The following is an 11,986-nucleotide window of genomic DNA, read 5'->3' on the forward strand; positions in this document are numbered from 1 at the left end:
GTTCTTTATTCTGGAGAAAGGTTATTAATCCACTCAAAGATCACTCTACTGCAACATTTTTTATGGCCTTTTACAAACCAGAGTGAAGTCATTTATTCCAAGGCTCTATCTGACTGTCAGGTTTGGGGAGAAGATTTACTACTTCTGTTCAAGGTAGAAGGAAATAGAATAAGGTGAGCATTAGGGATTTCTCAGGGCCGAGGGGAATCTCTGTAGAAAGAAGGGGAGGAATTTGGGGACTGTGTAACCAGAAGGCCTCATCCAGTGCATGTTTCCCTAAGCTCATGTCCTCGGTCCTCACCTTGATTTCTTGTCTTCTCTGACACATAGGATACTCTCACCTCCCTGCTAATGGTTCCTAAAATCTATTGCCCAGACCTCTATTTTGAGTTCCAGAACTGCTTTTCTACCAGCTTACTGGATATGCTATGAGTGTGTCCAGCATTTAGAGTTGATACATTAAGAAACAAACACGTGGCTATCCCTTCCCTTCTCCCTCCTCCCAACCTGTACCTCTGTCACCTGCTCATCACTCACATTCAAAATCTGGGCCAAAGGTGCCAGTTACCTGTTCTTTATGCTTATGGGTTGCTTCACTTTCCCACTGCAGGCTGCTGTGGTTTTCTGCCCTTGGAGGAAGCCTCGATGTATTGCCCTTTGCATCTGGAATGAAAAGTTTGCTCATGAAGCTGGAGGAAAACTTTATGCTTTCAGAAGGTGATACCTGAGCCTGCTTGAATCAGCCTGTCCCTCTGTTTTTCCCAAAGGTAGGGTCATGTATCTGCCTGGTACATGTCATCTCTGTAAGGCTCTGGACTAGTGCAGCCTCTGGAGAGAGAGGCCTGCCCCTGCCCCCTTGCAGTCTACGTTTCATGTCTTTTGTCGGTATAGGTGGGGTTGATTCTACTCTTAGGTCCAAGTTCATCTCTAGGTTTCTAGCATTTGAACCACATTTCAGTGAGGAGAGGCTGCATAATTATGGTTTATTTAAAATTTAGTATTCGACTTCCCCACTTGTCATTGATGCAAACCATTTCTGATATCCTGTAGAACTCGCATGTCTCCTAGAACCCCTCCTTTAAGACCAAAGAAGAAGGTTTTCTTATGTGGGCTGTCAGATATGTAGCTGGCATGTTGGGAAATTTGTATACTGTGCCCTCCCCTAACGGCCCAATTTCAGGCCCAGCTTGTGTGGTTCTTTTGTGACTCAGTTATGACTATTCTGAGAGCTGTGGCTGGCTCCATCACCTCTCTTGGTAAGTATTCTCAGACCCTACTGTGTAGGGCCACTTCTAAATCAGCACACTGGACTTCCTTGAAGTTCAGGAATATCTTGTGGAAAATGGGGACAGCTATGAGAAATCTTTTCCTCAGCCATGGCAAGTGGATGACATGCAAATAGGCCTAGGTTTACATTCTGTTGGAAACTTTCAAATAGCTACGTCTAGGAAATCATTCTGTACTTGATAACCAATAAGAGAAGGTTAGGCACTCATTTTTTTTTTAGTTCAGATCAATATAATTATATTGATTATATTCAGCCAACAAATACTATTTTATTCTAATTGAGAAAATGAGGCAGACACTCAGCTATGAGGCATACACAGGGAATGATAACCAGCTATATAAAGTAACTAGTTAACTAAGCAACTGACTGTAAGTTTAAAAAAGAACTCAAGTGCAGCCTGGTGTTTAAGAGCATAAGGTTTTGGGTCACATCTGGGTTTTGATCTTGGTTCTGACACTTACTGGTGGTGTGGCTTAGGTCAGTTACTTAACCTTTCTGACTCCCAGTTTTTCCCATGAAGCATTCTTTGTAGGCTTGTTGTGGGAATTAAATGAGGTAATATCTGAATCATGCCTAGTGAAGTATGGCTGATTGAGCTAGAGTATCGTAGAGTAAAACACAAGTAAAACATCTTCCAGATTCATCAGGGTGTCATACTAGCATGGTACACTGGATGCAGGGCTCCCTAAATTTTCCATGATTAAGGGATGAGTACTCCCAGAACCTGGAATGGTATTGAGATTGTTGGCAAAAGCAAAATGGCTTTGACTATGGGACTAAGGGGATGTGAGGGACAGAAGGGCTGCCAGGGGCCAAATTAGCAGGCATGTCCCACATCAGTTCAGTAGGACAGTTCATGCCAACCCTCATGTAGGTTTAGGTACCGAAGTGCCAACTCCCCATCATCAAGTGGAGGCGATGGAGAAGTAAAACGAGTACAACCCACTATGTGGTCAAGGTATGCAGAGGGTATTATAGGGGCAGAAGCGACGATTAGGGGACTGAGGAGTCAGAGAAGGCTTTCTCTCAGTGGAGACACAAGTTCAGTCTTAAAGAACAAGCCAGTAGACATTACAAGGGGTGATAGTTTAGGTATCAGCCTGTGTGAGAAATAAAAATGTGGGAACATAAAACACAACTTGATTCTCTACGATTGCATTTTCCCAGCAGAGTTCTATTTTTCCTCATTCTGAAGCCCTAGGTTCTAACCTGTTCTTGACTCACACTGGCCCACACTGCTGTATCATCTGCTTGGCTAACACTCAGCCAGATTTCACCTGGTAAGCACGGTTCTTGAAATCTTGTCTAAAAGTGCTGAACATGAAGCCTTTAAGAACAGTGATGTTAGATCCAGCTCTAGCCGGCTTCTCAGATTTCCACTAGACTGGTTCTTCTGCAAGTGCTCAGTGGGGTAGGGAGTTCCCCATCCCACTCACCTATATTTGCACTGAAATGAATTGTGCATTCCAGCCCTATAGTAATAGCCTCCACAAATAGACAGCTTAAAAGGCAGTCTCTCATGAGTCCTTAGGAGAAAGATTAATGGGTACCTAAGACTTGGGTTTCATTGGCTCTCAAATCTCATTTATCATCAGAATCTCTGGAGGAATTTTTAGTGCAGAGTCCCAGCTCCTACTGCTATAGATTCTAAGGTGGAACCTGGGTCTGTATGTAAAAATAAAAGCAAAAATCTCCCACTAGGGACTCTAATCATCAGCCAGATCTGGAAACCTTGGATGAGAAGACGGCCACTGTGCCATCTGTCCACAGACCATCGCTGGGGGAATCTGACCCACCAGGTTCTTTTTCCCATGAATCTTTACTGAAAGCCACTAGTCATCCTGGGCAGAGGTGAAGAGCGTACCCTCTGAGTGACAGCAGCGTTTCTCCCTGTGGACAGAGGCAGTGAAAACCAGTTAGCGAGAGAGACAAAGAGAGCACACATGGGAAGCGTCAGAGATGAAACACGCGGAGGTGTCCTGGCAGCTCTCCAGGCCTCAGTTCCTTCCTGAGGCCTGGCCACACTCCTGTCGTCGCGTCCATGAGATGCTCCTTTATCCTTATAATAAATTCCTCTCTGTGGCTGCAGCCGCCACAAGTTGGCTTCTGTTACCTGCAATTAAAGAGCCCAACGACTACGCGTCTCACTAAAATAGCTTCTCTAAAGAACAATCGAGGCATACACTTCCCACTCAGGCTGGCGTGAAATATCACCTTTCTTCCCACACAGGCCTGGAAATGGGCTCGGGGGAGGAAAAAACAAAACACTCTTACTATCGGGTAGTTTATTCAGCAGTTAGCTCGGTTCAAGGAGTGCCCCTTTCTGCAAAAAAAGAAAGACACTTGATTGGTGGGAAGAAAGGAAAATGGGGACAGCTATGAGAAATCTTGCTCTGATGGGAGTAACACATGGGCCAGCAGGACCCAGAGCGGCCTCTCTCAGGGAAGAGGATCCACAGCCAACTTCAACTTCGTGGTACAGACGATTCTGAGGCCCAGCCAACCTGCCACACTGGCCCTCGTCTAACCCTTCTGCCTCCCCTTCGGAGTCAGCCCGAGGCTGGCCAGGGTCTCTCAACTGGGCCGAGACTTTGGACTCATTGGGGTGAAACAATCAACACTGCCCACGAAACGAATAGAGAGCACAGCCACTCTCAGGTGGGAACAAAGGCAACCGCTCTTTCCCAGAGGGAGCGTCCTCTCCCCGCCTGGATGCCCTCGGGATCCTCCCCCACCTGGCACTTCAATACCCTTCTGCTTTCCAACAGGAAACACGTTCAAGCCTCCAGCCGCCACCACACACCTCGAAGCCAAACGGACATTCACCAGCCAGGGGACTGGGCATTTAGAGCAACGTCCTTCGGTGGGTCCGTGAACTCGGCGGCTTACTCCACAAATAAGCCTGAGGCCACGGAGGCCACTTGGGCCAAGCAGCCCTGGGTCCTGTGGCCGCAGAGTGGCCCTGAACCTGGCCAGCCGATGCCTGCCACCAGAAGAGAGATCTGAAATGGGCGACAGGAGTGCTGAGGCAGAAAGAGCCACTCCAAACTGTAAAATTGGGTCCGTGATGTCATTATGTACTAGTGATCTTCAAATTACCTCCCAGAGCCCCTCGGGGTTCTGCAGAGCACCCTGGGAAGGAGAGTGGGGTCTGAGTGTCGCCCCGCCACGGGCTCCCGACAGAGCAGCTCCACCTTTATCTGTTTATTCACTGGCTCCTTGCCATTTTGTTGGCAGGATGGATTCATAACTCATCACGCTAACAGCTCCCCGTGAGCGTGCATGCAGGCACACGCACCAAGCGCTGGGCTCGGTGTCTCAGACGCCTCGGCTTGATTCCTTCAAACAACTCCACGGTGTAAATACTGTTTCTATCCCCAGGGTCCAGCTGAGGAAACAAAAATCAAGTATCTTGTGAAGATGACAAAGCTAGTCTGTGGGAAAGCCAGGGGTTGAATGCGGCTCCCTCCGCCCCTGGAGCCCTGGCTGATGTCCTCTGGAGGGACCACAAGGAAAACCCTCCGACAGAGGAAAAGGAAAAGTCAGCCATGCACTGGAGCAATGGTTCCCAACCTTGCCTGCACACCGCCTCACCAGGAGGCTGTAAAGATTGCGGACACCAGGCTCTTGCCTCGCGAGACACTGACATAATGGATCTTGGAAGCAGCCTGGGCACAGGGATTAGTTTTTTACAGACCGAGAACCCCTGTCTTAGAGAAATAGTGATAGGAATTCAATAATTAAAATTACATGTCAACACTGACTGGAGGGTGTCAAAGGTAGGAATTTCCCTCGCGGCAAAGTGCTTAGCTGATGGAATAAGTGTCCTGTGAGAAAGAGCAAGAAACACAGCCAAAGCCTTCCTCTGGCTCTGCCGCCCGGCGGAGAGACGCTCCTCCTTCCTCACGGCTCCGCTAGGTACCTGAGTGCATGTGGCGGTCACTTATTTGGTGCGGCTGACATGGCAAACTAACACAGTGGTTCTCAACCTTGGCTGCACATTAGAATCACCTGGGAATCTTTTTAAAATCCTGATTTCTGGGCCTCATCCTCCGGAAATTCTGTTTCTTTGTTATGGGGTGAGGCCACAACATTAGTAACAAAGAAACAGAATTTCTGGAGGATGAGGCCCAGAAATCAGGATTTTAAAAAGATTCCCAGGTGATTCTAATGTGCAGCCAAGGTTGAGAACCACTGAACTAACATAAAGAGAGACAGGGAAGGACATGGGGAAACTGGGAGTTGGAGCCTACTGTCTGCAATTCTGTCTTTTATATACTCAGTCCTGGACTGGGATAAGGTGAGGCAAGGGAGGCCTTGGGTACAAAATTTAAGGGGACTCAAATAAAACCCCTTTGTCATCAGGATAAATAATGTTTTAGTACCATATTTAAAAAAAATCAATGCAAAAAACATTCACGATGAACAGAATGTCAATAATTTAAACATAGCCAGGATCCGACAGGACTGAGGCTAGGTGAGGGGGTGGGGTGAGTGGTGCAGATGTGGGGAGGATCTCCCGTCTTTATTTAAAATAAATATTTTTACATTAACTTTGATTTTTTCAAAATATTATATTAAATCATTCTTTATATTTTTCTTTTAAAATATTTTTATTGATTTCAGAGAGGAAAGGAGAGGGCTAGAGAGATACAAACATCAATGATGAGAGAGAACCATTGATTGGCTGCTTCCTGCACACCCCACAATGGGGATCTAGATCACAACCCGGGCATGTGCCCTGACCGGGAATTGAACCATGACCTTCTGGTTCAGAGATTGACACTCAACCACTGAGCCACACTGGCCAGGCAAGCATTGTTTTTCTTAAATTGTGTGTCCCACTGTGAGTTCCAGTAAACATTCCCACACGGGGAATAAACGTGGGCTTATTCAGATCCTTCTGAATTGAGAGAGTGGGATATCACAAAAGCATCAGAACACTGGCCTCCCAGAGGACGGGAGGGATTGCCTGCATCAAAGTGAACACTTGTACAAACAAATAGCCTCGTAGTTCAGGGCCGGCAGGTTAGGGGAGAGGGAAAGTGGACAGCATGCAGGAGAGGTACGCTGAGCACAGGTTGTCAGCTCACATCATTGAGAGCAGCCTGAAGTTCCCATGTCTGCGGAAGCGTTAGGCTGGGCTGAGCTTGGATCTGAGCACACAGCTCCTGTTACATAGGATTCAGACTGTTACCTTGGTAAGTTAACCTGTTTAACCTTCACTTCCCCTATCTGTAAAATAGAGCTAATAATATATTCCTATAGGGATGGTTTAAGGATAGATGAGGATATATATATATATACACACACATACACACATACTAGAGGCCCGATGCACAAAATTTATGCAAGGGCCTTGGCCCTGGCCCCGCCTGCCGCCTCTGCCGCGGCCCCTGCTCTCTGCAGCTTTGTCTGGAAAGAAGGACGTCTGGAAGGATGTCAAGTCTAATTAGCATATTATGCTTTTATTATTATAGATATATGTATATATATGCATATGTATGTATATATGTATATGTATATATATTCCCCCAAAATATATACACATCTTAACAGCTGATAGCTTAATTTTGAAAATGAAATGTATTTTAATAAATACTATCTTTATAATTATTCAAAGTGTGTATACATTTTTGGGGGACATCCTATATATATCACTTTGCAAATTTTCTTGTACATTCTAAGTGCTAAAAACATGGCAAGTTATTCTAGAAGCTCTACCTTCATTTCTAAGTTTATCTAGAAGCTCTACCTTCTTATCTCAGTCCACTCAGAACGTTTCACCACTCACGCCAGATTTTTGGTTTATTAATACATCTGGAAAGTTGTCACTAAAATGGGTCAGGATTAGAGAAGAAATGGAGAAGCCGAGATTCTAGTCGCAGGTTTCGGACTTGCTGGCTGGTGTTAGGTACATCCCTTCACATCTCTGGGCCGCTTTATTTCTTCCTTATGAAATGCGGATAATAGTATCTGTCCTGTTGTTCTCCTGTTGTGGGGATCAAAGAGATATGGTGCAAAAGTGACCCACAGCTGCGCACTCAGGTGGAAATAAACTTTGTCAGGGTGTACTTCTTTAAGTGAGCTCAGTTCACCTTTGTCTGATCCTGGACTCCAATAAGCCTTGGAAGTCGATCCTTTATTTGGGAATTTAAAACGATAGCAGAAAGGATGAACTGAGAGTAACAAACTTGGACTATGGAATGAACTACAAATTATTTGCTAAATTCTTAATTTAAGTAGAGAGAATAACATGACTTCTCGTAGTAACTACACTACTTTCCCACAGGGCATTGGGGTTACTTCTAAGACCGACTGCCTCTTCATCCTGCCTGCAGCTGCTTCTTTCGTTGTTCTGAGTTTGTATATTTTGATCTTCTTGAGTATCCCAGGTAATTACGCATTCTCCACAGGGATGTGTTTGAATAATCATGTCTTTTTCACACACGGCTTCATGAGAATGTTGAGTCTTTTCTACTGTAATTGCTTACAATTCAAGCTTGAAATGCAGTCGTTTTCCAGCCATCATTAGGGAGTGAGCACGGTGTAACGATCGAGAGTATGGCTCTGAGGCCATGTGGTGCTGCCAAGTAAGTGGCCTTCTGTTAAATGGGGCGCAATAGCCCTGATCTCAGAGGGTGGTAGTGAGAAATGGAAGAATTAATGTTTATAAAGTTACTTAATATAGTGCCTAGCAAGTAGTAACCACTCAATAAATGCAAACTATTATTGTATTGCTCCTATTTAAGTTCGCTACTGCACCAACCTGTGCAATTCCGACATAGAGGTTTGTTCTATGGGGTAATTTCTGTGAATACCAACTACTGCTCCCTATTAAATTTCCTGGCAATGTCTTTATCTCTCTATTTCTTGCTTTTTTCCTCTCGTCACAGAGGCAATGGGAATGGTTGCATAGACCAGTTGTAGGAAGTCATTCCATCTTGGTTCGTAATATTAAACATACACCCACTGGTTGTAGCTACTGACGATTCTATCACGTGGTAGTCCTCTGTCATTATGGATGGTCTATAATAGCACTTTGTAAATTATGAAGGGTAAAGTTCTAGTAAAATAGTCAACATTTGATTGGTATCATTAACAATCAGTTATTTGTGTAGTTTATGGAAGCTAACTCATTTTTGTAAAAGTGCAATTAGTATCCAATTCTAAAAACAGTTCTCAGTTGCCCTGGCTGGGTAGCTCAGTTGGTTATAGTATTGTTCCCATACACCACAGTTATGGGTTTAATCCTTGGTCAGGGTACATAAAAATAAGAATCAATGAATGAATGCATAAATAAGTGAAACAACAAATCTCTCTCTCTCTCTCTTTCTTTCTAAAATCAATACATAAAAAATTAAAAATAAAACAGTTCTAAGTGGTAGAGAGATGGAGGCTGTAAAATCCTGCTACCAGAACAGGGACATTTTGGGCTAGCTGATGACAGGATGGTCAAGTTAGAAGTGTGATATCATAATTGATATGATTTGCACAAGTACATATTTGAAGATTATGATTATTCATTGAAACAGAACATTAAAACAAAAATCTAATAAAGAAAGGGTTGTGATATAAAATAGTTCATTAATATTCCTGTGCTAATTTATTTTAAAATGATTTTTTTAATTTAAAAAGAATATATGGTAATACAAATTTGAGATAAATATATATGTATGTATTTTAAAAAGTCACTTATTATACCATTACCCAAAGATGGTTAGCATCCAATTTTTGTTTTGAGTTGGAAATAAGCATATGCCATTTGAGAAATGACATACCGTTTTATCATATGCTCTCTGGTCATCATAGCAGCTCTGAGGTGGGAAGTCTATGTTCTCAATGGAAACAGCCTCTGAAAGCCTGGCACTTTGTCAAGTTCACAGAGTTGGTAAGTGGAAGAACCAGAATTTGCACTGGAGTCTTTAACTTCAAAGTGAGCATTCTCATCAAACACAGGAAAGTAGATATTGTGTGTTTCTTTTATTTGAAGTTCTAGAAGAGAGAAAACTAATCTATGGAAATAGAGGTTAGATCAGTGGCTTCCTGGGTGGTGGAGGCAGGGAGGGGTTGGGGAATGACTAGGAAGGGACATGAGGAATTTCTGGAGGAGTGGAAATATTCTATATCTTGAGTTGGGTGTTGTTTACACAGATGTCGACATCTGTCAGAACTCTTCGAATTATACACTTAAGATCTGTACATATCACTGTACATAAATTATACCTCAGTTTTAGAAATCATTTTTTACTTTAAATGATGGGATATTAAATTTGGAAAATGGACAATGCTGTAATGTGTTAATAATGCAAATATATCTTTACATTTTAAAAAATATAAGCTATTTTAAGTATCTAAGCAGCCTTCTTCCCTTTCCTTGTGTATTAATGTCCTGTTGCTACTCTAACAAATTACCACACACTTAGTAGCTTACAACAGCATAAATTTATTATCTTTAAAATCGGTCTCACTGGCTAACGTCAAAGTGTTGGCAGGGCTGTGTTCCGTCTGGAGGCTCTAGGGGAGAGTCCATTTCCTTGGTTCAGAAAGATGAATTAAAAACGATGGTTCAACGAGAAGACTCCAAATGACCCATAAACATGGGTGTACTCAGCCACCTTAGTAATTCAAGAAAATGAAATAAACAGATAATGTCTATCAGTAGCAAAATAGAGTTGTGATTTAGCCATGTAATGGCATACTATACAGATATGAAAAAAATGAACAGAAAAGATAAACAATAAGGGATTGTATATATACTCAAATGTAATATTGTGTGGAATTAGCCAGTCACAAAAGAATACACATTGAGTGATTCTAGTTATGTGAAGTTAAAAGAAAAAAACTAAACTTATAGTGTTGAGGAATGGGAATATACAGAGAAGCAAAGCAGTCAGAATAATAAGGAAGGAATGGTGGAGAAAGGGGATGCATGGTTTTTGGGAAGAAGACAAAAAGGACTTTGGGATGCTGGAAATTCTTGTTTATTGACCTGGGTAGTGGTTATATGGGTATTTATCTTGAGGTCATCATTGTGCTGTTTGTCTTTGTATGTGTACTCTATTTCCCAATTAAAAAGTTAGAAAAAATGCCACTAAGGTGGGTCAAGACAGAAAGGAAAATCAGAACTTATTAGAAGGCATCCAAGAACCTAGGGTGATATTGGAACAATGAAGCACCGAATTTAACTTACGGTTTGCAGGGGCCAGTGCAAAAAGGGAAACACGCTGTATAGTTCATATTGTCTGATAAAAATCAGCACACGTATGCCTGGAGAGACAGATATTTCTCTGGCTCTAAATTGTGGGCAGAATATTATGCTCATTACATAAGAGGTAAGAACAATGTATTCTGTTGTGGATTTTCTGAAGACCACAAAATGTTTCTTAAATGCCATTTCTTGTCTGAATTCTTGATAAAAACTGAGAGCACTGCATTAAATCATAGCTCGGTGAAGGCATTTCTGAGGGAATCTTAAGTTGACACCATCCTGTGGCTTTCACAGGAGGAGCTCTGAAGGAATTCCAGCTGTTCCTTGAATGCAACCTCTGTATGTATCCTCAGCAGTGTCCCAGGCTGACTCACTCTATGGAGGGTTTCCTTGGTTTTCTCCCATTGTACTTTGGCTCTCTTCCTTGACCTCTACTTGGCCTTGACCACAACCCATCTCTTACTGCTGAGCATGCCTGACTCCCCAGTTTGGGGTTGGGGCTACTAAGTATTCCTAAGAGTGGCTGGCTCTACATTATGTAATGAATGTAAATTGGTGCAATATTTTCTTTTGCCTCTCCTGCTTCTCAAAGAGTATGAACATAAGCCCAAACCTTGAATATTTCTAACTGAAGTCTTAGGTGGGAAGACTCTTTTCCTTGTAGTTCCAAAGCTCTTGCTACAGTTTCATGGAAGACGCTGATTGGCTAAGAGAGAAGAAAGGTAACATACAAAGAAGAAACAATATTTGCGAGAATAGGAGCTGAGAGAGATGAGGACAGACACTGAGAGACTAAGTGACAAAGACCTAATGGTATTGAGTCATGGTTTCTATGTCTGGAGTCCCAGAGTTTCTTGTTTCCCGCCTTTCTGATCATGGATGAACAAAGACCTCTTTTATTCCATGAGCTACACTTATGTTATATATATACCAGAGGCCTGGTGCATGAAATTCATGCATGGGTAGGGTCCCTAGGCCTGGCCGGCAATCAGGGCTGATTGGGGCCTTCCAGCTGCTGGCTGGGGCCTTCCTATGTTCCATGCTGCCCCCTGGTGGCCAGTGCACATCATAGTGAGCGATCGAGCTGCTGGTCTCCTGGCCAAACTCCTGAGGGGACAATTTGCAGATTAGGCTTTTATATATACACTAGAGGCCCGATGCACGAAAATCGTGCAAGAGTAGGCCTTCCTACCCCCAGTTGCCAGCACCAGCTTCCCTCTGGCACCTGGGACCCAGGCTTCCCTCTCAGCCCTGGCTTCATCCAGAAGTACGTTCAGTCTAATTAGCATATTACGCTTTTATTTTATACTAGTGGCCCGGTGCACAAAATTCGTGCACAGGGCAGAGGGGTGCCCCTCAGCTTGGCCTGCACCCTCTCCAATCTGGGACCCTCGGGAGATATCCGACTGCCGGTTTAGGCCCCATCCTATCCCTTTTGCAATCTGGGACTGCTGGCTCCTAACTGCTTATCTGTCTGCCTGCCTGAT

At 43.5% G+C, this 11,986-nt stretch overlaps 2 long non-coding RNA genes across 2 annotated transcripts in view; both read left to right on the forward strand.

Annotated features, from left to right (window-relative positions):
• LOC106696706 overlaps positions 1 to 11,986 on the forward strand; it is a 22,063-nt gene continuing 10,077 nt past the window's right edge. The window contains exons 1-2 of the long non-coding RNA XR_002828589.1: positions 1 to 173; positions 611 to 767. This is a non-coding gene — a long non-coding RNA (uncharacterized LOC106696706). The remainder of the gene's footprint in view (positions 174 to 610; positions 768 to 11,986) is intronic.
• On the forward strand, positions 3,892 to 7,964 carry LOC111825434. Its single transcript, XR_002828590.1, has 3 exons — positions 3,892 to 4,348; positions 4,526 to 4,646; positions 7,581 to 7,964. It is a non-coding gene; the product is annotated as an uncharacterized LOC111825434 (long non-coding RNA).

Source organism: Myotis lucifugus, unplaced genomic scaffold, assembly GCF_000147115.1.
Source record: "Myotis lucifugus unplaced genomic scaffold, Myoluc2.0 scaffold_26, whole genome shotgun sequence".
NCBI classification, from domain to species: Eukaryota; Metazoa; Chordata; class Mammalia; order Chiroptera; family Vespertilionidae; genus Myotis; species Myotis lucifugus.